We start from the raw sequence: 25,139 nt of genomic DNA, 5'->3' as shown, positions 1-25,139 counted from the left end.
AGCAGAGGCGTTCATTTGACAAATTTGCCGCACCTGGACCAGAGCGCAATCCTCCTTGTTCCGCTCCTCTGTTTGATAACAACACCAGGCAAACCGACAACGAAGGCCTTCGGCTCCTCCAACCTGGTCAGCGGGAGTGGCTGTCCACCAGTGATCTCCGCTTAAAAGTACTGAGTCTCGCCCTGCGCTATGTAGGACCATTCAAGATCCTGAGTCGCATCAACTCGGTCACCTATCGTCTGATTCTCTTCTCGGCTCCTGGGGCCTACCTCCCTCATAGGCTGCTGCTTCTATTAGCCATTCCAGTTCACTCAAGCCAAGGCTTTCTAGGGCAGTCCAACACAACATTCGTCTGACTTGTCTTGTCTATCAGTGAGGGGTGTGTTGATGATACAAAGCTTTATTAAAGCATTTCTCTGCTCCAATGGATGGAGAAATCTCACCGTTATCTCTCTCACTTCTATCCTTTCGCTCTCTCCCTCAGACTCACGGGATGGATCTGTTTGCGGTAGCAGTGCATGAGTTTGGTCATGCTATTGGCCTGGCCCACACCTCAGCAATAGAGTCCATCATGAGGCTTCGTACTACCAGGGTCCTGTGGGGACCCACTCAAGTACGACCTCCCTTATGAGGACAAGGTCCGCGTCTGGCAGCTCTACGGTACGTTCTCCAGCTCTCTCCTATAACCAACACTTCTCTTTCTCTCCTCCCCTCTCCATCTCACATATTCCAGTCATCTCCCTCCACTCTCCTCCTATCTTTCCTATTTCAGTCATCTTTATCCTTCGGCCCACACATCTGAACACCTCTTGCCTAGCTACTCCTCCATAACTCTTTCTACCTGCCCCACCTACCTCACCTACCTCACTTACACAGATCACTGGACTGGCATCCTGCCATCCCTTCTATGTACACATGCTGTGCAGAAAATCCTACCTACCACCACCCCCTCAACCACTCACTGCAAATGTCTCCTACTGCAAATGTCTCCTATGATTCCTAGTGGGATGTGGCCGCCCATCCCTCAGCACGACATGGGCGGTGCAGAGCATAAACCCAAGGCCTCGGCACAGGAAGCAGAATTGATTTGTTTATATGCAAGGAGCGAAGAGAGGGCTTTAATTGGTCATCCCTGTGGCACAGGCCCTGCTTATCACTATGTGCCATGCTACTGAGAGAGGTAGAAGAGGAGGAGAGTAGAGGAAGACAGATACTTGAGGGGCAAAGAGAGAGGGAGGTGAGGAGGATAGGAAGACTGATAGGTGAGAGGGGATAAGTGGCTGGGGGAGAAGGGAAGAGACTCGAGTTAGAGGGCAAGGTAGGACAAAGAGGAAAGGGAGGGTGAGAGAGAGAGATGGAAGGAGGGAGGGAGAGACCATGTTGAGTCATGCTGGGGCTGTATGTCTGCGTTTACACAGGCAAAAGAGCTGATCTGTTTGGTTAAAAGACAAATAAGTGAAAAAAATATACAAATTGGGCTGCCTGTGTAAACGCAGCCTATGTGTTGAATATCTGTATCTGAATGTGGGGTTGCGTGTCAAAGTGCTGTTGTCTCTGACCTTGCCCTCATCTTTCCCAGGGGTGAGAGATTCAGTGTCTCATACGACGCGTCCTGATGATCCCTCCCAGACCGCTGACCCACCTGTACTACTGGACCTCCCTGAGAACAGATCTACTGTCCCGTAAGTCACACACACACACACAAACACACACACACACACACACACACACACATACATACACTCAAATGGACACACAAGCAGACACATTAAATCTACACACCCTGTATACCTCCAAACTGAAGCTCAGAAACTTCCAGACCCATTTTCTCTCCCTCAGTCATCCATCTGTCCTGGAGGTCAGCGAGTTTGGACATTGTCACAACGCTGCCGCAGTGAGATAGCAGTCCTTACTTCACCTTGTTCTCGAGTCACAGTAAAGTACAGCCAAGCGTGTGCTAACAGTACAAAATGAGTCCATTTATACCAAATCCAGTCTCCAGATGACACAGCACTCATCTAATGTAATAGATTTTCATACAAAGCGGAGACTTTGTCCTCTTTTCTGTAGCTTTCCTTCTCATTTCTCCTCCACTTCATCTTGCTGGATAATGTGGAGAAGGTGGATTTAGCCCGACAAAGGTCACTAATATAGTAGTCTCTTCGCAGCTCCTCTGTTAATAAGCCCTGAATGGAGATCTTTGTTAATAAGGATCTAGGCGAGTAGCGTCTCACAAAAGCAGCCCTGTCGTTGTAATTGCCTCTGTCATTTGCAGCCAGGACACGTCAAGCGCTTTACTCAGTCATTAGCACGGGATAATGCGTGTGAGGACTCTCTGTCTCCTGCGTCAGGACGATAACATCTCCTCTGATGTTTGCCTGTTTTTTAATTGACACGCATACGCAGAAAATAAACACAAATATAGTGTGCATGGGCGCTTTGCATACATGAAACAAACAGAGACACGCACAGATTGGTTTAAGATGAGAAGACACTGATTTAGACTGGCATAGTAACACATACACACATTACAGTACGTCTGACTGGGGATAGAGAAGTGGTTTGGTGTAGAACATTCTGTCTTAGTTTCTTCAATTAATTATATTATTCACTTTTGTCTCTCGCTGCCCCTCTCTCTCTCATTCTCTCCTCCCCTCTCTCCCTCTTTCTTCTCTTAGGCCGGCACGAGATGCCCCTAACAGGTGCACAAGTCACTTCGATGCAGTGGCCCAGATTCGTGGAGAGGCCTTCTTTTCAAAGGTACAGAGAGAAGCCAGAAAGGAGAAAAAACAGAGCGTGGCGCTGCCTGCGATCAATATAGAACCCAGCCAAGCATATCTCGCTGAGTTCCACACACACCTTCACACCAAAACAGGGGATAGCCCTAGAGGGGCCCCCAGTTCCATCTGACTCACACAATCAATTGGATACATTTTACTGTCCAGTTATAAGGTTTTATGAGACAGGTCTCTCTCGCAACAAAAAAAATATTAATTAACATTGGTTAACCTCAAGAGAACTGGTAATAATTAAAGTTAAGTATGTATGGACGCTGTTAATACCCTGTAGAGCTGCAGATTACAAAGTAATAATGCACAGGCTGTGACTAAACTCAGACAAACTTAGACTAAGGCAGTCCGACACAGATACTGGGAGCTAGGCTGAATCTGCTTCTCCCTGTTCGCTTGGTTGGTTCCGCCAGCTGTGTGCCTGCCTGGGTACAATATGCCCTGAGGTGTCCACACGTGTTTTCCCTGTGGACCATTTATCTTATTTTACAATTAACACACATACAATGCATACAAACACACACACACTCCACATACAGTCCTGTACAGACACACACAAACACTTAAACAGAGAGAGAAGGACTTTGTATTCTCTTCCACTTCCTTCCTACTTTTATTTTACTTTCTCTCTTCCTCCTCCCAGGGAAGTATTTCTGGCGTCTGACGCGGGAGAAGCACCTGGTGTCTCTGCGTCCGGCTCAGACCCACAGGTTCTGGAGAGGCCTGCCTACCAACCTGGACAGTGTGGACGCTGTCTACGAGAGACCTGGGGACCACAAGATCGTCTTCTTCAAAGGTACATAACTCTGAAACTCTGCCGTGGCCGTGGTTGAGGCAGGAGGTCAGCTACGATCCCAATGATGGGCTGGTCAATGGAAGATGAATGTGTTCTAAGAAATACATGAAAAGAGGTCTATCAGTTGCTACTTCCATTTGTGAACTTATAAATGTATGATCGGTGCCCATTGATTCTTGAAAGATATAACTTAGCTTATTAGTTCAACTGTCACACCACATCAGAACACAACATATAAGCTAGTTTTACTCCGATGTTTGTAAATAAAGCAAATGTAAACAAACACTATATAGCCACAAACATGGTTAAAACTATCATTTTATATCATGGATGATCATAGCTCTGTCAATGAATTTCAGAGTGGTTACATTTCTCCAGCTGCATCCCTCAGCCTTTTACCAAAACACTGGTAGGGAAACACTTTGTTATTGTGTAACTGCTGATTGCTGCTTATGTGTCATCATTGATGGACGTGTGTCATCATTGGCCTTGGGTGTTTTTGACGGTTTTGTGGATAACAGAGTTTAAAATACAATCAAGATTACCAAAGCACAAAACAAGAACACCTCTTGGTAAAACCTGTATCTTGGTAAAACCTGAATCTTTATATTTCAGTCAATTAAATAGTTGAATCACAAAACACATTTAATCACAAGTCACTTTCATTCAGTTATTCATTCAGTTCATTCAATTAAATTAAACAAGTTATCCAGTTCACTCGTTGATTGACGTTCCTTTGTCCCGCCTCCTCAGGACTAAAGTATTGGATATTCAAGGACAACAACGTGGAGGAGGGTTATCCTCGGCCAATCAGTGACTTCGGCTTGCCTATGGAGGGTGTAGACGCGGCCTTTGTGTGGCTCCACAATGACAAGACCTACTTCTTCAAGGACAACCGCTACTGGCGCTATGACGACCATCTACGGCGTATGGATCAGGGCTACCCAAAAGACAGCACACTGTGAAGGGATCCCGTCCCCACTAGACGACGCCATGCGATGGTCTGACAGTGGGTATTAGACACACACAGATCAACATACTAAACACACACACATTTACTCACTACATATACACATATCGCTCACTTCGTAAAACTAAATACAAGCTGAAAACACATTCAGTACACTGCACTTGACAGTACACAAAAATAATGGAAGCATTAGTAAAAAGAATGGAGTACCTGGAGTGTATGTCATTCATGCCTGCCCTCAGGGTCCTGACAGGTCTACTTCTACAGTATATCCACTACTAACCCACACTGGGTCCTTTTCCTCTCCAAGCCCCTTGCCCTCTAACTCTCAGACTGGAGACTAATCTAGTCAAAAACAGCCCAGGTCATTGGTCAGTCAAGCCTTCCTAAACCACAGTCCTGGTGGAGCCGCTATGCATTCTAAAGCCCTCAATGCAGACGGCCCCTAACATGTAATTTGATATTCGGTCTTTTGATCTGGAGTGTGATCTGGGAGTGATAGGTGCTGTGTCTCAAATGGCATCCTATTCTATTTAAAGAACACAGGCTCAGCGATGAAAACACTATGGTTGAATCCCAAATGTCAGCCAGGGCCCATAGGGCTCTGGTCAAAAGTAGTGCACTGTATAAGGAATGGGGTGTCATTTGGGATTCAACCATAGTGTTTTCATCGCTGAGCCTGTGTTTTCATTGTTGGGTTGTCATGGCAGCAATCGCCTGCAGCTGGAGTGTGTGTGTGTGTGTGTGTGGGGGGGCATGCTAGGGCATCATGTCCCAGCTATTGCACAGTACTTTCAGCAGTGAGCCCTTACTCATGCCTATCTCAGTCAGACCCTAACCAGTGGAGGGCCAGTCTAACAGTAATTAAAGTACAATCAGTCGGTAAGTCATTGGTAAGTCATATCACACCAAAGCACACATGCAGTATACAGCCCTCACCTCTCTATCTGTCTCACAGAAACTCAAGCGCACACACACACACACACAAACAAGCATATAATGTAGCTACAAATACATAAAATAGCTTATCAAACATATTCATACAGTATAGTGACCAAAAGTTATCAATACCCCTTCTTCAGTAACACAAACAGCCATTTTACACACTCACTCTACAGGGATGGCAAGCTCCAGCCGAGTCTCCACATGAGCCAGTTAGATCCTTTCTCCCCTGTAGCGACTCCTGTGGCTGAGTGTATGTAAGCGCTTGCCTCCATGTGCTGGGCTCTGTACCGTTGCCAACTCTAGAGGTCCTGCTCGGAGCTGTTTGATGTCGGTGAGCACAGGACACACGTAAAAATGACAGTCTGAGCCACCAGAGGATTCATACATACACACGTGGACCCTGGGGGCCTGGGAACTGGAAGCACATCAAAGACCTCAGGGAGAGAGGTGGATGTGGTGGCAGGGATGGAAAGAGTGGGAGAGATAGTGCTAGGAGGATAAGAGCGAGGAAGGAGAGAGAGAGAGAGAGGAAGAGGTAGCTGCTTGTAGAGACACAGGAGACAGATGAGGATCATATTTGAGAGAGAGGAAGAGAATGAAAGTTTGTTGTGGGAATACGAACTGGTGTGGGAAAACAAACTGGTGAATAGAGAGAGGGACTGACGAAAAACAGCGAGACAGAATCAAGTGACTGATATATTACCATAGCAAAATCAATCGTCACACCCTCTTTTCACTTATGCAGCCTCTTTGTCTTCTTCCTCTTTTCATTAAGGCTCCTCATACTTCTTCAAGGGGAAGGAGTACTGGCGTGTGGTGGGCAGCGATATGGAGGTGGAGGCTGGGTACCCACGGTCCATAGGAAAGGACTGGCTGGTGTGTACAGAGATGCAGTCGGACTCCCAGCCACAGAGGCCAATAACACGGCTAACACGCGGCTACACGGGCAGCACCACGCCGACCACGCCGAAAACGGCTACGAGGTGTGCTCCTGCACCTCCAACTCTGCCTCGCCCTTGGGAGCCCAGCCCTCCCCTCCCCCTCTGGCTACTTGCCCTCTTGACTGTCTCTGGGGTACTATCCTACCTCCCTCTATGATGTAAGCAGAGGGCAGCGGCCTCACTCTGTGACAGGAAGTATAGCAGCCAATCTGCTGAGAGCGGGGGAGTGGCTTAAGGGGCTTTTGCCTGGGTTCTGCCAGACCAGCTACACCATCGAATCAAAACAATGACTGGAGGATTTTTTTGTTATTGTTATCTTATTTGGGATCCTCATTGTTAATTTGTTTTATTTATTATACCAAATCTTTCTCAATGTATCAATATGCTTTCAAATGAATGATGTTTAAATTATGATACTGGATTGAATTAGAAATGTGATAACATGACGATAATGGAAATAGTATATCAACTTGATGATGATAATGATAACAAGTTTATAGCAAAATGTCCCTCCGTGACTAAGCAGTCTAGAAGGAGAGGGTCCTCTGGGATGCTGTGCTCCCTGTCCCCTTGTTCGTGCAATCACTATAAGAGCTTTAAAGTAACTCTCCAGTGTTTTGGGGTTTCAGTGAAATATGACCTATTATTAATTACAATATTAGTGAAAGTTTTCCTTCCCCCAAAAATGTATTCTGTTAAAAAGCAGCTTTTCTTTGTTGGAATGTTGGGCGTGCCCCAACAACAGAATGGTGTTGGCGTATACCGGTCATTAAAAATATTCACACGACTAGACCACTGAATGGCTAGCTCATCCTCCTCAGGAAGATGACCATCCTCTCTAAGGAAATAACCAAGCATTTTTTTTTTACTGTTTGAGGTTGGGTTTTTCAAGTGTTTTGCCTCCAATGTATGCTTTGGCCACAAATACTAGTATAGGATGAGTCAACAGCATTATTTGCGTATGAGTTAAAATTCTGCTAACTTTTAAATGTTTTTTTTTACTGAAAGTTACTTTAAGAACCCTCACACACACACACACACAGAGACCACTCCATGTGTGTTTTTTACAGTCTGAGCTAGCTGGACAAATGTATCTGTCTCCTCTCACTCATTCAACTGGTAATGTGTGAGCTTGTTCTCTCACTGAGTTTCTAATGTCAGGGCTATCTGGATGGAATGGACACTACTTCCTGTAATGACACTGACTCTCTCCTGACTAGACTCGTGCCCTTTTGAGACCTTTGCCCCTGTATCTTTCTTTTGTTCTCAGCTGAGATACAGTCGCACCTCCTGCCGTTATCAGAGCGGGTAACCCATTAGCATTGATTATTAGGATGTATTTTTGTAATAAGCACAGAGGGATTGTGGTCGAGCCCTACTGGGATGTGCTTGATGGGGTTTTCATGATGCCTTGGTCTGGTCAGGCCAGTGGCCACTGCAGCTGGCAGCGATACCCAGCGGTCACCCAGCTGCGCCATTCTCCTTCTCCATTGTCTCTCCTAACATGAACTATCTCTAAGGATAGTCACCCACTCAAAACACAACTAGATTTATTAATATTGCTAAGATATATTTACTTACAGTCTATATATACAGATCTATTTGAGGTGAAAAGTTCTACGGCAGTTACAACAACAAAAACATGTACATTTCTCAGCCGTCTTTTCTAAGGTGGAATATTTTTGTAGAAAAATAAAGAGGGGTAAGACAGAGTGTACTGGGTCGTGTAATGATTTTGTGTCACAGGGAGCCCAGGCTGAACAGAAAGAGGAGGACAATGCGTCGGCAGCCCGTCACAGGCTGACAGTTACTTTCTTGTCTGTGTTGTTGGGAGCCATGTTTCTTATGTACAGGCGCAGGTTATTGTTTCCTCGTTGCAAAACAAACCATGCCTATCAAACTATGCCAATCTCCTCCTGGTAACAAGCCATCTGCTACATTCATTCCTTGTTTCAGATCTGTTTATTCAGGATTATGTGTAGTGCATGTGTTTTGTGACAGAATTCAGTGACTTTTGAGAATAAGTCTGAACAATGTTGATTCAGTGACTAGAGCCAATAACACTCCAGATACTGTGTTATTGACTCAAGGAGAAATAAATGTGAGGCAGACACACAATGGCATGAGGATTGAAACAAACCGTTTTCCAGCAGAGCTGATTAGGGAGAACGGCTCATAATAATGGCTGGACTGGAGTCAATGGAATGGCATCAACCATATACCATTCCATTCACTCCATTCCATCCGTTACACTCCATTCCAGACATTATTATGAGCCGTCCTCCTCAGCAGCCTCCACTTTTCTAGCATTAAGAAATGAGCACGCAGAGAAAGCAGCAGTACGTGCCGTGTGTATTTTGCAGATCAGAGGCTGCAACAGTTGAACTTGGGAAGAAACAGTCTGACTAATTTCATGGGTTACTACATAAGTAGCACAATGCCAGGTCAAAATAAAGAAACTGAGTTATTGCCAATTTACTCCATTTAAAGTAGCAAAATACTCTTGAGGGGTCGTTGTACAGGGCAAAAGATCATTATGTTGAAAGAGATTCCAAATTCAAGGAAGCTCATGACAAGTTGTTTCAACCAGAAAGATCACAATGGACCTCATCTCAGTGGTTGGAGTTGACCTCTGCACAACCCTTCTTACATCCACGCACAGCTGTGCTCTGACATGCAGGCGACACTGGGATCTAAACTCAGACACTAGCAGCAATGCCAGGTGTGCACTATAGGACGTGTGTGTGTGTGTGTGTGTGTGTGTGTGTGTGTGTGTGTGTGTGTGTGTGTGTGTGTGTGTGTGTGTGTGTGTGTGTGTGTGTGTGTGTGTGTGTGTGTGTGTGTGTGTGTGTGTGTGTGTGTGTGTGTGTGTGTGTGCACCAGTGGCAGTCGGTGCCGTTTAAGATTAGGGAGGACGTTTTTTGTTGTTGATAGGTTTAGGCCTATACCCATCACAAATGAAAGTTTATAATACAGGTGCGTAGGTCGAGAGACAAATTGGAGTAATCAAGGCGACACATTCAATACTGCTTTGCAGTCTTGCCTGCATCGAGCTGATCTGGCAGGAATCATTAGTCCAAACAGTTAGTCCAAACATTGCAAGTTCATACTAAAACGAGAGTTTCAATTGGAGAAATTCAGGTAGGTCCCTCTCGGTTTCGTTCCGTTTGCTTCTATTTAAGAAATGTTTTGCAACAGAACCTGCGGAATGAATACAGCCTGATCACTTTCATAGCAGCCACACACCATTTGTCTACACCATGGTGCTACCTTCGTGTTTTAATCAGTTACTTGTCGTTTAGTATAGTTTTATCTAAAAAGGATCATTATTTCATTTTTCGTATTTGATTAAATTCACTGAGTAAGATGATCCTCCCCTTACCCCTCTGAGGAGAGCCTCCACTGGTCTCCACCTGTGTGTGTAATGTATGCGTTTGTGCATGTGTGTACGTGTGAGAACCTCAATCCCTTCACTCAGACTGACAGAACTGAGGCTTTGGACCGAGCCGCAGCAGGGTATCCTCCAGATGGGCCAGGGAGAGCCGATCAATCACCCTGGGCTTGCATGATGCCGCTCCACAAGACCAGGGAAAACACGTACAGAGCATCTGTGGTGATATTGATAGCAATGACAGGAGATGGTGTTCCTTCAGGCAGGTTTACCAGCTGCAATACTGCTGGAAGGTTCTGACATGAAAATACACACCGGATCTGAGAACAGAACAACCGCTGTATTTGCACATCTCAGTACTGTCTACATTGTATAAAACATTATTTATATGAGCCATAAGCCAGCACATATCGCATTTGTCAGTCTGATTTTTGGATGGAAATATCCTTGGATCTTAGTACTTCCGCAGATGGGATATTTGACACACACACTCCTCTGTAATAACCCTTTCTGATGTGCCTCCACATGGCGCTGTACAACCACTACTGCAATAATACATGACGCATGGTGCCCCACACTGACTACTTGAATGGTAAGAGTTAAAAACGTTGCACTGGCTCTTGGATCGAAATGTCCCAAACTGCACCCTGCTCTACACCCAACCTTTAAGGCAGTCTACAGAGGCTGCATTTGCTATTGTGTCTCTGTGAGTCTGTCGCGCTGGGGTTTGCTGAGCAGGAACGCAGCAGTGGATGTTTCATGTGACATCCTGGTTATCATTTAGGCTACTACTGGGGGGGAGGGTGAGGTGTTCTACTACTAGGCTACTACTGTAGTGATGCATTTCCTTCCACCTAACACACCGGGGTGTCTGTCACCAGTGTTGTATGTTACCGTCAGCTCTAGTGTAATTGTGTTTCCATCAGCAGTGTGACACTAAAGACTTGGGTAGTAGAATCCACAACCTCTGCATTATGAAGACAGTTGCTTTGTGAGAAGGTTTTCAAGTTCACAGTTATCCATTGTTATATATATGCCTGATGAAATGTACCAGTGGCCTGTCTATGGCCCCTAGTAAGAGCAGGTCTGCAGGAGCCATGGCCCAGTGAGTCATGGGTGCCGGCCTGCGTAGATGGAAACAGAAAAGTCTGAGCCTTTTCGGTAAAAACACTTTGGTATACCTCAGATGGAAACTCGACATACTGTTTCGCTCATTTACAGTACCTCACCTCAAGCTCCCCTGTCTTCACTTTAGTAGACCTGCACTGTCCCCTGGTGGTGGAAAAAAATCAACTACTCGTGATAATGTGCAAAAACATATTTTTATTAAGTAAGCACTTGCAAAAAAACTTGACAAATGACAATAATAGAAAGATAAGGGGAGCTTGAGGATGATGAACCAATCCAAGGGATGAAGGTAAGCATATGGAACTCAGGTGGAGAAGGCAGGAAAGAAGCTCTGGCGTCTGAGAGGGAGGCCAGTGTCTAAATAGGAAAGCAAAGAATACATGAATTGAGAGGGTAAAGTGTGGTGGAGCAGCATAAATGCCAAGTCAGTTGAAAGCATTCAATCTGAGAAACAGAACAGAAAAATTTGAAGTTAAGAGTTTCACACATTAGTAGAATTACATACTGTTGACATTTGACAAGCAACTATGGAAAAATATACATATTAGTAAAAAAAAATGTAAGTTACTCTCAGATAATGTACAGACTGTACCTCTGTACCTCAACTGTCTTTTCTGCCATATGCTCATGCATACTCTCTGTGACGCCCTCTGTGACGCCCTCTGTGACGCCCTCTGTGACGCCCTCTGTGACGCCCTCTGTGACGCCCTCTGTGACGCCCTCTGTGACGTCCTCTGTGACGCCCTTGTGACGCCCTCTGTGACGCCCTCTGTGACGCCCTCTGTGACGCCCTCTGTGACGCCCTCTGTGACGCCCTCTGTGACGCCCTCTGTGACGCCCTCTGTGACGCGTCCTCTGTGACGCCCTCTGTGACGCCCTCAGACGCCCTCTGTGACGCCCTCTGTGACGCCCTCTGTGACGCCCTCTGTGACGCCTCTCTGACGCCCTCTGTGACGCCCTCTGTGACGCCCTCTGTGACGCCCTCTGTGACGCCCTCTGTGACGCCCTCTGTGACGCCCTCTGTGACGCCCTTCTGTGACGTCCTCTGTGACGCCCTCTGTGACGCGTCCTCTGTGACGCCCTCTGTGACGCCTCTGTGACGCCCTCTGTGACGCCCTCTGTGACGTACTCACGCCCTCTGTGACGTCTCTGTGACGTACTCTGTGACGTACTCTTTCAGTGACGTACTCTGTGACGTACTCTGTGACGTACTCTGTGACGTACTCTGTGACGTACTCTGTGACGTACTCTGTGACGTACTCTGTGACGTACTCTGTGACGTACTCTGTGACGTACTCTGTGACGTACTCTGTGACGTACTCTGTGACGTACTCTGTGACGTACTCTTGCTGTTGCTGTCTTCACACACCTAGCCAATCTCTCAGACCATATTGTTATCTTTTGGCATCCCACCTCTCATACCTCTCCTCCCTGCTCAGTTCGTTTTGGTCTTTCTTTCTGTCCTTCTCCTCAGCTTTCTCCCGCTGAAGTTGTTTGCCAGGCCTCTTCCCATTTCTGCCTCTTCTCCTCCTCCCTTATATGCTGCTTCCTCTTTTCCCTCTTCGTTCCACTCTTGTTTTTCTGTTGATTTCTGACAGAGGAAAGAAACGGTTGGTATACAGTACCAGTCAAAAGTTGGGATACAAATCAAATCAAATTGTATTAGTCACATGCGCCGAATACAACAGGTGTGAAATGCTTACTTATGAGCCCCTAACCTACAATGCAATTTCCAAAAATGCAGATAAGAATAAGAGATAAAAGTCACAAGTAATTAAAGAGCAGTGAAATAACAATAGCGAGATACAGGGGGTACCTACAGAGTCAATGTGTGGGGACACCGGTTATTTGAGGTAGTATGTACATGTAGGTAGAGTTATTAAAGTGACTATGCATAGATGACAGAGTAGCAGTGGTGTAAAGAGGGGGTGGGGGAGGCACTGCAAATAGTCTGGGTAGCCATTTAACTAGATGTTCAGGAGTCTTACGGCTTAGGGGAAGAAGCTGTTTTAGAAGCCTCTTGGACCTAGACTTGGTGCTCCGGTACCGCATGCCGTGCGGTAAGCAGAGAACAGTCTATGACTAGGGTGGCTGGAGTCTTTGACATTTTGTATGGCCTTCCTCTGACACCGCCTGGTATAGAGGTCCTGGATGGCAGAAAGCTTGGCCCCAGTGATGTACTGGGCAGTTCGCACTACCCTCTGTAGTGTCTTGCGGTCGGAGGCCGAGCAGTTGCCATACCAGGCACAACCAGACAGGATGCTCTCAACCGTGCAGCTGTAGAACCTTTTAAGGATCTGAGGACCGTTGCCAAATCTTTTCAGTCTCCTGGGGGGGAATAGGTTTTCTTGTGCCTTCTTCACGACTGTCTTGGTGTGTTTGGGCCATGTTAGTTTGTTGGTGATGTGGACACCAAGGAACTTGAAGCTCTCAACCTGCTCCAATAAAGCCCCGTCGATGAGAATGGGGGCGTGCTCGGTCCTCTTTTTCCCTGCAGTCCACAATCAACTCCTTTGTGTTGATCACATTGAGGGAGAGGTTGTTGTCCTGGCACCACACGGTCCTAAATCTACACATTCAAGGGTTTTTCTTTATTTTTACTATTTTCTACATTGTAGAATAATAGTGAAGACATAAAAAATATGAAATTACACATATGGAATTATGTAGTAACCAAAAAAGTGTGGCCACCCTTTGCCTTGATGACAGCTTTATACACTGTTGGCATTTTCTCAACCAGCTTCAGCTTCAACCTGCAATGCATTTCAATTAACAGGTGTGCCTTGATAAAAATTCATTTGAGGAATTTCTTTCCTTCTTATTACGTTTGAGCCAATCAGTTGTGTTGTGACAAGGTAGGGTTGGTATACATAAGATTGCACTATTTGGTAAAAGACAAAGTCCATATTATGGCAAGAACGGCTCAAATAAGCAAAGAGAAACAGACCGTCATTACTTTAAGACATGAAGGTTTTATTTATTTATTTTAACTTTATTTAACTAGGCAAGTCAGTTAAGAACAAATTCTTATTTCAATGATGGCCTAGGAACAGGTTTTTAACTGCTTGTTCAGGGGCAGAATGACAGATTTCTACCTTGTCAGCTCGGGGATTTGCAACCTTCCGGTTACGCTCTTTAACCCCTAGGCTACCCTGCAGCCTCAAAGTTAGTCAATCAGGAACATTTCAAACTTGAAAGTTACTTCAAGTGCACCGCAAAGCAATCAAGGGCTATGATGAAACTGGCTCTCATGATGACTGCAACAGGAAAGGAAGGCCCAGAGTTACTTTTGCTGCAGAGGATAAGTTCATTAAAGTTTACCAGCCTCAGAAATCGGCAATTAACTGCACCTGAGATTGTAAAGCTTATTTGGGCTGCAGAGTTCAAGTAACAGACACATCTCAACAACTGTTCCTGATGAGACTGCGTGAAACAGGCCTTCATGGTCTAATTGCTGCAAAGAAACCACCACAAAAGGACACCGATAAGAAGAGTCTTGCTTGGGCCAAGAAACACGAGCAATGGAAATCTGTCCTTTGGTATGATGAGTCCAAATTTGAGATTTTTGGTTCCCAACCGCCTTCTTTCTTGTGAGATGAAGAGTAGGTGAATGGATGATCTCTGCATGTGTGGTTCCCACCGTGAAGCATGAAGGAGGAGGCGTGATGGTGTGGGGGTGGTGACATTGTCTGTGATTTATTTAGAATGCATACTTAACCAGCATGGCTACCACAGCATTCTGCAGCGATACGCCATCCCATCTGGTTTGGGCTTTGTGGGGCTATCATTTGTTTTTCAACCGGACTGTTACGTTGCCGTAAGACGAGTGTGGTAAAAAAAAAGGTCTAAATCATGTTTGATGCACTCTGTAGGTTACGTTTTTGCAGTACTGTTTAAACTAGATGATACAATGTGGACAATTGTCATCAAGTTGCAACCTTGAAATACAGAAATAAACACTTTTCCATAAACAAGGTCTAAATCATGTTTGATGCACTCTGTAAATTATTGCAGTACTGTTTAAACTAGATGATACAATGTGGACAATTGTCATCAAGTTGCAACCTTGTAATACAGAAATAAACACTTTTCCATAAACAAGGTCTAAATCATGTTTGATGCACTCTGTAGGTTACGTTTTTGAAATACAGAAATAAACACTTTTCCATAAACAAGGTCTAAATCATGTTTGATGCACTCTGTAACATTATTGCAGTACTGTTTAAACTAGATGATACAATGTGGACAATTGTCATCAAGTTGCAACCTTGAAATACAGAAATAAACACTTTTCCATAAACAAGGTCTAAATCATGTTTGATGCACTCTGTAACATTTTTGCAGTACTGTTTAAACTAGATTATAGGAACACTGTGGACAAGACACCAGTTCCCATTTGGACACGCGCCCCCCCCCCAGCTGGAATGTGGCGCAGGGAACGCAAGAAATATTCTTAAAAATATTTAACCTCCACACATTAACAAGTAAAATAGCTCAAATGAAAGATAAACACGTTGTTTATCTAGCCAGCAAGTCAGATTTCTAAAATGTTTTACAGCGAAAACATAGCACATATTTATGTCAAACCACCACCGCAGACATAGCTCATTAGCATAGCCAAGTAGGAAAAAATATGCAATCAACAAACAGGATTAAAAGAAAAATCATTTCACTAACCTTTTGAAATCTTCATCAGATGACAGTAATATAACATGTTACACAGTACATTCATTTTTTTTTCAAAATATGCTATATATATATCCATAAATCTCTGTTTACAATGATGCATCGTTCAAAAATGCTACCCAAATGTCCTGAGAAATGACGATAGCTGACGATCTGTCAGCTAACAAGGAATACACATCATAAACTTTGACTAAATATGCATGTTTTACATATGTATAGCAAGATACACTTCTTCTAAATGCAATTGCATTGTTACATTTAATTTTAACATTACATTTTGGATTCACTAGACTATAATATGGAATCGGCGCTCCATCAGTAGCATCATGACTCCTTTATCTTGGAGTCGACAAACCCAAAATTAATACATTAAATATTCCCTTACCTTTGTTGTTCTTCCATCAAACGACCTGGAAGGGATTATACTTACCAAACCAGCATTTAGTTTTCAAGTCTACGTCTTTCGGTTCTCAAAATACCCACATTTCGGTCGAAATTTACGCAAAATTGATGTAGTTGCGCACCAAAACGTTGAAATTATATATTATATGTCTAGTTAACTTGTCAAACTAACTTCATAATCAAGCTTTAACATGTTATAAAGGTGTACAGCAATTTTGAGAACAAACAGAAACACAGGCACCGTTCAATCGATCTTGGAAGAAAGAGAGCACTTTACCAATGAGCAAAGAAAAGTGACAGCTGTTTTTGATTGACTGGGAGCATACCGCGTGCTCAAACTCGCGAGCGGGCGATTCTCACAATGACAAGCCCCATTGAAAGCTGAGATCACGCTGAACACGTGGAGACTGTTCTGGGAGCGGTAACTGTTTGTGGAGGGTGTCTGTGATGACATCAAGGTGGCATAAGTTTTCTGATGAGAAGAGATAGTTTGGGAGAATGCATATTTTGAGAGTTTTGCTTTACACAGAGACACAATTTAAACGGTTTAAAAGCTTTAGAGTGTTTTCTATTCAATAATATTTTTTATTTGCATATATTAGCAACTTTTGACAAAAAATAATTATGTTTACCATGGGCACAATTTACTCCAGCGGGGGCAGTAGACAGCCCTATCCCTAAGAGGATAATTATAGGAACACTGTGGACAATTTTCAGCAAGTTGCAACCTTGAAATAGAGAAATAAACACTTTTCCATAAACAAGGTCTAAATCATGTTTGATGCACTCTGTAACATTTTTGCAGTACTGTTTAAACTAGATTATAGGAACACTGGAAAAATTTTCAGCAAGTTGCAACCTTGAAATACAGAAATAAACACTTTTCCATGAACAAGGTCTAAATCATGTTTGATGCACTCTGTAGGTTACATTTTTGCAGTACTGTTTAAAACTAGATGATCTGAACACTGTGGACAATTGTCAGCAAGTTGCAACCTTGAAATACAGAAATAAACACTTTTCCATAAACAAGGTCTAAATCATGTTTGATGCACTCTGTGGGTTACGTTTTTGCAGTACTGTTTAAAACTAGATTATAGGAACACTGTGGACAATTGTCATCAAGTTGCAACCTTGAAATACAGAAATAAACACTTTTCCATAAACAAGGTCTAAATCATGTTTGATGCACTCTGTAGGTTACGTTTTTGAAATACAGAAATAAACACTTTTCCATAAACAAAGTCTAAATCATGTTTGATGCACTTTGTAAGTTACATTTTTTGCAGTACTGTTTAAACTAGATTATAGGAACTGTGCTGCCATCCTGTTAGAAGATAACAGATTATTTTATTACAATGGTTAAATTGGATTTTCATTGTGTTCAATGGTGTTATTTGCCCCCTAGTGGCGCTTTCTGGTACTTAGAAAGTCAACGCAAACGGGAAGTTCAGAATTTGTTTTGCACGCAAATAAGCAGCTACAAGCAACGCTACGGTGCAGGTCTTTCAATGTAGTTATTTCTTGTCACGCTTCAGCCTTGGAAAAATATTTGTTTGTAAGTTCGATTCAAGCATTTAGCTAATGATGATAATCTTGTTATTGATAGAGTTTCTTACATAAATGTTGGTTGCATTTACTCACAAATTGCAATGCCTTTTGTGTATGTCGTTAGCTGTATTACTTTGCTCATGCGTCATGCAAACGAATTGTAAAATATACAATACTGTAGTTTTGTTACTGTTTCTAGTGTAATATGCTTTGTTATTCTACATAGATGGTTATACATTATTAGAGTAATGAAAGGAGCAATTACCATATGGTTAACAATTAGATATATGGTTTGGCATCATGCCAGATGCATGGTACCTTAGCACGTGCTTTGTATTATGCAACTTCAAATGTTTAATGTACAGCTACAGTATGTCGGTGTGAATTGAACACTAAAGTATATTCATTTCTGTATTTTGCAGTTTCACAACAAACGTTTTCAATATATTCATTCAAGAAAAGTCACGCCTTGGGAGTTTTATTGAAGACTTAGTTGTTAGCTATCTGTCTAGTTTTGCATGGGAACGCAACTCAAGGGCTGAATAGGAACACTGTGGACAATTGTCATCAAGTTGCAACCTTGAAATACAGAAATAAACACTTTTCCATAAACAAGGTCTAAATCATGTTTGATTGCACTCTGTAACATTATTGCAGTACTGTTTAAACTAGATGATACAATGTGGACAATTGTCATCAAGTTACAACCTTGAAATACAGAAATAAACACTTTTCCATAAACAAGGTCTAAATCATGTTTGATTGCACTCTGTAAGTTACATTTTTGCAGTACTGTTTAAAACTAGATGATAGGAACACTGTGGACAATATTTCAGCAAGTTGCAACCTTGAAATACAGAAATAAACACTTTTCCATAAACAAGGTCTAAATCATGTTTGATGCACTCTGTAAGTTACGTTTTTGCAGTACTGTTTAAAACTAGATTATAGGAACACTGTGGACAATTGTCACAAGTTGCAACCTTGAAATACAGAAATAAACACTTTTCCATAAACAAGGTCTAAATCATGTTTGATTGCACTCTGTAACATTATTGCAGTACTGTTTAAACTAGATGATACAATGTGGACAATTGTCATCAAGTTGCAACCTTGAAATACAGAAATAAACACTTTTCCATAAACAAGGTCTAAATCATGTTTGATGCACTCTGTAATTACGTTTTTGCAGTACTGTTTAAACTAGATGATACACTGGACAATTGTCATCACAACCTTGAATACAGAAATAAACACTTTTCCATAAACAAGGTCTAAATCATGTTTGATGCACTCTGTAAATTATTGCAGTACTGTTTAAACTAGATGATACAATGTGGACAATTGTCAGCAAGTTGCAACCTTGAAATACAGAAATAAACACTTTTCCATAAACAAGGTCTAAATCATGTTTGATGCACTCTGTAGGTTACGTTTTTGCAGTACTGTTTAAACTAGATGATACAATGTGGACAATTGTCAGCAAGTTGCAACCTTGAAATACAGAAATAAACACTTTTCCATAAACAAGGTCTAAATCATGTTTGATGCACTCTGTAGGTTACGTTTTGAAATACAGAAATAAACACTTTTCCATAAACAAGGTCTAAATCATGTTTGATGCACTCTTGTTACTGTTTAAAACTAGATGATACAAGTTGCAACCTTGAAATACAGAAATAAACACTTTTCCATAAACAAGGTCTAAATCATGTTTGATGCACTTTGTAAGTTACATTTTTGCAGTACTGTTTAAACTAGATTATAGGAACACTGTGGACAATTGTCATCAAGTTGCAACCTTGAAATACAGAAATAAACACTTTTCCATAAACAAGGTCTAAATCATGTTTGATGCACTCTGTAGGTTGTTTTTGCAGTACTGTTTAAACTAGATGATACAATGTGGACAATTGTCATCAAGTTGCAACCTTGAAATACAGAAATAAACACTTTTCCATAAACAAGGTCTAAATCATGTTTGATGCACTCTGTAGGTTACGTTTTTGCAGTACTGTTTAAACTAGATGATACAATGTGGACAATTGTCATCAAGTTGCAACCTTGAAATACAGAAATAAACACTTTTCCATAAAGGTCTAAATCATGTTTGATGCACTCTGTAGGTTACGTTTTTGCAGTACTGTTTAAAACTAGATGATCTGATCACTGTGGACAATTTTTCAGCAAGTTGCAACCTTGAAATACAGAAATAAACACTTTTTCATAAACAAGGTCTAAATCATGTTTGATGCACTCTGTAGGTTACGTTTTTGCAGTACTGTTTAAACTAGATGATACAAGTTGCAACCTTGAAATACAGAAATACACTTTTCCATAAACAAGGTCTAAATCATGTTTGATGCACTCTGCAGGTTACGTTTTTGCAGTACTGTTTAAACTAGATGATACAAGTTGCAACCTTGTAATACAGAAATAAACACTTTTCCATAAACAAGGTCTAAATCATGTTTGATGCACTCTAACATTATTGCAGTACTGTTTAAACTAGATGATACAATGTGGACAATTGTCAGCAAGTTGCAACCTTGAAATACAGAAATAAACACTTTTCCATAAACAAGGTCTAAATCATGTTTGATGCACTCTGTAGGTTACGTTTTTGCAGTACTGTTTAAACTAGATGATACAATGTGGACAATTGTCAGCAAGTTGCAACCTTGAAATACAGAAATAAACACTTTTCCATAAACAAGGTCTAAATCATGTTTGATGCACTCTGTAGGTTACGTTTTTGAAATACAGAAATAAACACTTTTCCATAAACAAGGTCTAAATCATGTTTGATGCACTCTTGTAAGTTACGTTTTTGCAGTACTGTTTAAAACTAGATGATACAAGTTGCAACCTTGAAATACAGAAATAAACACTTTTCCATAAACAAGGTCTAAATCATGTTTGATGCACTCTGTAACATTATTGCAGTACTGTTTAAACTAGATGATACAATGTGGACAATTGTCAACCAACCTTGTAATACAGAAATAAACTCTTTTCCATAAACAAGGTCTAAATCATGTTTGATGCACTCTGTAACATTATTGCAGTACTGTTTAAACTAGATGATACAATGTGGACAATTGTCATCAAGTTGCAACCTTGTAATACAGAAATAAACACTTTTCCATAAACAAGGTCTAAATCATGTTTGATGCACTCTGAAGGTTACGTTTTTGAAATACAGAAATAAACACTTTTCCATAAACAAGGTCTAAATCATGTTTGATGCACTCTTGTAAGTTACGTTTTTGCAGTACTGTTTAAAACTAGATTATAGGAACACTGGACAATTTTTCAGCAAGTTGCAACCTTGTAATACAGAAATAAACACTTTTCCATAAACAAGGTCTAAATCATGTTTGATGCACTCTGTAGGTTACGTTTTTCAAATACAGAAATAAACACTTTTCCATAAACAAGGTCTAAATCATGTTTGATGCACTCTGTAGGTTACGTTTTCAAATACAGAAATAAACACTTTTCCATAAACAAGGTCTAAATCATGTTTGATGCACTCTGTAGGTTACGTTTTTCAAATACAGAAATAAACACTTTTCCATAAACAAGGTCTAAATCATGTTTGATGCACTCTGTAGGTTACGTTTTTCAAATACAGAAATAAACACTTTTCCATAAACAAGGTCTAAATCATGTTTGATGCACTCTGTAGGTTACGTTTTTCAAATACAGAAATAAACACTTTTCCATAAACAAGGTCTAAATCATGTTTGATGCACTCTGTAGGTTACGTTTTTGCAGTACTGTTTAAACTAGATGATACAAGTTGCAACCTTGAAATACAGAAATAAACACTTTTCCATAAACAAGGTCTAAATCATGTTTGATGCACTCTGTAGGTTACGTTTTTCAAATACAGAAATAAACACTTTTCCATAAACAAGGTCTAAATCATGTTTGATGCACTCTGTAGGTTACGTTTTTCAAATACAGAAATAAACACTTCCATAAACAAGGTCTAAATCATGTTTGATGCACTCTGTAGGTTACGTTTTTGCAGTACTGTTTAAACTAGATGATACAAGTTGCAACCTTGAAATACAGAAATAAACACTTTTCCATAAACAAGGTCTAAATCATGTTTGATGCACTCTGTAGGTTACGTTTTTCAAATACAGAAATAAACACTTTTCCATAAACAAGGTCTAAATCACGTTTGATGCACTCTGTAGGTTACGATTTTCAAATACAGAAATAAACACTTTTCCATAAACAAGGTCTAAATCATGTTTGATGCACTCTGTAGGTTACGTTTTTGCAGTACTGTTTAAACTAGATGATACAAGTTGCAACCTTGAAATACACAAATAAACACTTTTCCATTAACAAGGTCTAAATCATGTTTGATGCACTCTGTAGGTTACGTTTTTCAAATACAGAAATAAACACTTTTCCATAAACAAGGTCTAAATCATGTTTGCGGCACTCTGTAGGTTACGTTTTTCAAATACAGAAATAAACACTTTTCCATAAACAAGGTCTAAATCACGTTTGATGCACTCTGTAGGTTACGTTTTTCAAATACAGAAATAAACACTTTTCCATAAACAAGGTCTAAATCATGTTTGATTGCACTCTGTAACATTATTGCAGTACTGTTTAAACTAGATGATACAATGTGGACAATTGTCATCAAGTTGCAACCTTGTAATACAGAAATAAACACTTTTCCATAAACAAGGTCTAAATCATGTTTGATGCACTCTGTAGGTTACGTTTTTGAAATACAGAAATAAACACTTTTCCATAAACAAAGTCTAAATCATGTTTGATGCACTTTGTAAGTTACATTTTTGCAGTACTGTTTAAACTAGATTATAGGAACTGTGCTGCCATCCTGTTAGAAGATAACAGATTATTTTATTACAATGGTTAAATTGGATTTTCATTGTGTTCAATGGTGTTATTTGCCCCCTAGTGGCGCTTTCTGGTACTTAGAAAGTCAACGCAAACGGGAAGTTCAGAATTTGTTTTGCACGCAAAGAAGCAGCTACAAGCAACGCTACGGTGCAGGTCTTTCAATGTAGTTATTTCTTGTCACGCTTCAGCCTTGGAAAAATATTTGTTTGTAAGTTCGATTCAAGCATTTAGCTAATGATGATAATCTTGTTATTGATAGAGTTTCTTACATATCAATGTTGGTTGCGTTTACTCACAAATTGCAATGCCTTTTGTGTATGTCGTTAGCTGTATTACTTTGCTCATGCGTCATGCAAACGAATTGTAAAATATACAATACTGTAGTTTTGTTACTGTTTCTAGTGTAATATGCTTTGTTATTCTACATAGAAGGTTATACATTATTAGAGTAATGAAAGGAGCAATTACCATATGGTTAACAATTAGATATATGGTTTGGCATCATGCCAGATGCATGGTACCTTAGCACGTGCTTTGTATTATGCAACTTCAAATGTTTAATGTACAGCTACAGTATGTCGGTGTGAATTGAACACTAAAGTATATTCTTTTCTGTATTTTGCAGTTTCACAACATAAACGTTTTCAATATATTCATTCAAGAAAAGTCACGCCTTGGGAGTTTTATTGAAGACTTAGTTGTTAGCTATCTGTCTAGTTTTGCATGGGAACGCAACTCAAGGGCAGAATAGGAACACTGTGGACAATTGTCATCAAGTTGCAACCTTGAAATACAGAAATAAACACTTTTCCATAAACAAGGTCTAAATCATGTTTGATTGCACTCTGTAACATTATTGCAGTACTGTTTAAACTAGATGATACAATGTGGACAATTGTCATCAAGTTGCAACCTTGAAATACAGAAATAAACACTTTTCCATAAACAAGGTCTAAATCCTGTTTGATTGCACTCTGTAAGTTACATTTGTGGAGTACTGTTTAAAACTAGATGATAGGAACACTGTGGACAATTTTTCAGCAAGTTGCAACCTTGAAATACAGAAATAAACACTTTTCCATAAACAAGGTCTAAATCATGTTTGATTGCACTCTAACATTATTGCAGTACTGTTTAAACTAGATGATACAATGTGGACAATTGTCATCAAGTTGCAACCTTGAAATACAGAAATAAACACTTTTCCATAAACAAGGTCTAAATCATGTTTGATGCACTCTGTAGGTTACGTTTTTGCAGTACTGTTTAAAACTAGATGATAGGAACACTGGACAATTTTTCAGCAAGTTGCAACCTTGAAATACAGAAATAAACACTTTTCCATAAACAAGGTCTAAATCATGTTTGATTGCACTCTGTAACATTATTGCAGTACTGTTTAAACTAGATGATACAATGTGGACAATTGTCATCAAGTTGCAACCTTGAAATACAGAAATAAACACTTTTCCATAAACAAGGTCTAAATCATGTTTGATGCACTCTGTAGGTTACGTTTTTGCAGTACTGTTTAAAACTAGATTATAGGAACACTGTGGACAATTGTCATCAAGTTGCAACCTTGAAATACAGAAATAAACACTTTTCCATAAAGGTCTAAATCATGTTTGATGCACTCTGTAGGTTACGTTTTTGCAGTACTGTTTAAAACTAGATGATCTGATCACTGTGGACAATTTTTCAGCAAGTTGCAACCTTGAAATACAGAAATAAACACTTTTCCATAAACAAGGTCTAAATCATGTTTGATGCACTCTGTAGGTTACGTTTTTGCAGTACTGTTTAAACTAGATGATACAAGTTGCAACCTTGTAATACAGAAATAAACACTTTTCCATAAACAAGGTCTAAATCATGTTCGATTGCACTCTAACATTATTGCAGTACTGTTTAAACTAGATGATACAATGTGGACAATTGTCATCAAGTTGCAACCTTGTAATACAGAAATAAACACTTTTCCATAAACAGGGTCAAAATCATGTTTGATGCACTCTGTAGGTTACGTTTTTGCAGTACTGTTTAAACTAGATGATACAAGTTGCAACCTTGTAATACAGAAATAAACACTTTTCCATAAACAAGGTCTAAATCATGTTTGATGCACTCTGTAGGTTACGTTTTTGCAGTACTGTTTAAACTAGATGATACAATGTGGACAATTGTCAGCAAGTTGCAACCTTGAAATACAGAAATAAACACTTTTCCATAAACAAGGTCTAAATCATGTTTGATGCACTCTGTAGGTTACGTTTTTGAAATACAGAAATAAACACTTTTCCATAAACAAGGTCTAAATCATTTTTGATGCACTCTTGTAAGTTACGTTTTTGCAGTACTGTTTAAAACTAGATGATACAAGTTGCAACCTTGAAATACAGAAATAAACACTTTTCCATAAACAAGGTCTAAATCATGTTTGATGCACTCTGTAGGTTACGTTTTTGCAGTACTGTTTAAACTAGATGATACAAGTTGCAACCTTGAAATACAGAAATAAACACTTTTCCATAAACAAGGTCTAAATCATGTTTGATTGCACTCTGTAACATTATTGCAGTACTGTTTAAACTAGATGATACAATGTGGACAATTGTCATCAAGTTGCAACCTTGAAATA

This window comes from Oncorhynchus gorbuscha, linkage group LG20 (genome assembly GCF_021184085.1).
Source record: "Oncorhynchus gorbuscha isolate QuinsamMale2020 ecotype Even-year linkage group LG20, OgorEven_v1.0, whole genome shotgun sequence".
NCBI lineage: Eukaryota > Metazoa > Chordata > Actinopteri > Salmoniformes > Salmonidae > Oncorhynchus > Oncorhynchus gorbuscha.
Note: the sequence above shows the minus strand (reverse complement) of the source record.